Genomic DNA, 2,638 nt, shown 5'->3' on the forward strand with positions numbered 1-2,638 from the left:
GTGTGTGTGTGTGTGGTGTGTGTGTGTGTTTGTGTGTGCGGGGTGTGTGGGTATGTGTGTGTGTGTCACGGTAGAACATGTTTTACTTCCATTTTGAACGTAGAAGAAGTGAGGTGTTGCTTTTATCTTCTGCGCCAACGAATGTCATCTGCGTCTTGTTACTTTGCCATTCTCGTTCAATTTCTAAGTCTTCATTTCTATCTTCATCAACCCTTTTTCTCGTGCATGATGTCACCATAGTTTCACAATATTTTATGCTCATTACGGGTATTATTTGTCTTTGTGGTCTATTTATGTCCTTTGCAATATTTTTGTATATTTGCATAGATGTGTATTCTCATTTTTGTTTACCTAATATGAAAGAGTATTTATTCAAATGAAGAGCAATAACATGATAGGAAAGAGTCCATTGTCCCTTTTCTATTTTCCTTTCAATGTATCTCGGTCTTGCATTGATTTACTTTAATAGAGGGGATATAGTGAGAGAAAATGAGTGGAGGATTGATAAAATCTGATAAATGCCTTGAGTGGTTATAATCTGCTATCTAATTCTAGAATTGGTTGCCAGCGAACACTATAAAATGTTGTGGTTTTTCATAAGTAATCAAAATCCATTAAAAGTTTTTATGCTACCTTTGTTAAAGATTGAGGCGTCCTGTGTAATTCATGTTTCTTGTCATTTGGGCTTTTGCTGAAATGCCTTAGTAAATAAAAATCTAATCCAGTGTTGATTGCTTTTTGTTGACCATCCCATGTATTCATAGCATTTTGGATTTTGGTTTACTTTATGATCTGATGTTGCTTTTAAGCAGTATGGGCAGTTGGATTACGTTGAAGATACTTTTCTATTTCTTTTTTGTTTTTCTTTTTAGAAAATTGAAGGCACTTTTCTGAATCAGGTAAATTGTCGATTCGACTTTTTCTTTTTTGATGTGTGTGTGTGTGGGTTGTGGGTGTGAGTGTGTGTGTGGTGTGTGAGTGTGGGGGGTGTGTGTGCGTGTGGGTGTGAGTGTGTGTGTGGGGGGGGTGTGTGTGCGTGTGGGTGTGAGTGTGTATGTGTGTGTATGCACGTGTGTGTGTGTGGGGTGTGTGTCTGTGCGTGTGTGTGTGTGTGTGTGGTGTGTGTGTGTGTGTGTGTGTGGTGTGTGGGATGTGTGTGTGGGGGTGTGTGTGTGTGTGTGTGTGTGGGTATGTGGGGTTTGTGTGTGTGTGTGGGGTGTGTGTGTGTGTGTTTGTGGGTGTGTGGGGTTTGGGTGTGTGTTTTTCAGTTTGGTGGATAATGAGCTTCTTGATGAAAACCATTTTAGCTTAGTGGAGAATTCATTAGTTGATGCATTTAGTGTTTTTCAGTTTGATGTAAAGTATCATTTTAATTGCTTTGTTCTTCTGGTTGTAAGAATTCTGATATTTTCTGAGTATGCTATATGTGATTCCGACATTAGATCAGTCATGTTAGATTAAATATGGCAGTAATGCTTTGGAATTTTATTGAATTTAAAGTTGTTTTAGTAGTTGGTTGCTATTCGATGCTTTGGGGAAAGTCTGCCTATGGGCATCAAAAAGACGTTAACAATTGCTGCTCTTTTGAACCCAGTGCTATTATTGGAGCAAAGAAGGTTGCAACATTTCCCAGTGCATTTTATATGTAATTTTATTAGGGTAATTATTTTGTGATTAATATTATCCAGTTTCTGGACCAACCTCTCTGAAAATCATGATCGCATGTAGTAGGTTTTTATTGAGATCATGATATCAAAAAATATATTTTTATACGTTCTAATCAGCTACTACATTTTTTTTCAATTTTATCGACCACAAACATGAGAAGTTTTGTTGAATGATGCCCCCTCATTGTTCCGGCTTTCCAATTTACTTGTGTGTGCGTCTTTCTTTTTATGTGTGTGTATGCGCGTGTGCGTGTGTGGGGTGTGTCTGTGCGTGTGTGTGTGAGTATGCATGTGTGTGTGTGTGTGGTGTGTGGGTGTGTGTGTGTGTGGTGTGTGGGTGTGTGGGATGTGTGTGTGGGGGGTATGGGTAGTTAAATTACCTTGAAGATACTTTTCTGTTTCTTTTTTTGTTTTTCTTTATAGGAGATTGAAGGCACTTTTCTGAATCAGTTAAATTGTCGATGCGACTTTTTCTTTTTTGATGTGTGTGTGTGTGTGGGTTCTGGGTGTGAGTGTGTGTGTGGTGTGTGTGTGTGTGGGTATGGGTGTGAGTGTGTGTGTCAGTGTGGGGGGGTGTGTGTGGTGTGTGTGTGTGTTTGTGTGTGCGGGGTGTGTGGGTATGTGTGTGTGCGTCACGATAGAAAAAGTTTTACTTCCATTGTGAACTTAGAAGAAGTGAGGTGTTGATTTTATCTTCTGCGCCAACGAATGTCATCTGCGTCTTGTTACTTTGCCATTCTCGTTCAATTTCTAAGTCTTCATTTCTATCTTCATCAACCCTTTTTCTCGTGAATGATGTCACCATAGTTTCGCAACATTTTATACTCATTACGGGTATTGTTTGTCTTTGTGGTCTATTTATGTCCTTTGTAATATTTTTGTGTATTGGCATAGATGTGTATTGTCATTTTTGTTTACCTAATATAAAAGAGTATTTATTCAGATGAAGAATAATAACAAGACAGGAAAGA

Source organism: Sesamum indicum, linkage group LG13 (genome assembly GCF_000512975.1).
Source record: "Sesamum indicum cultivar Zhongzhi No. 13 linkage group LG13, S_indicum_v1.0, whole genome shotgun sequence".
Lineage (NCBI taxonomy): Eukaryota > Viridiplantae > Streptophyta > Magnoliopsida > Lamiales > Pedaliaceae > Sesamum > Sesamum indicum.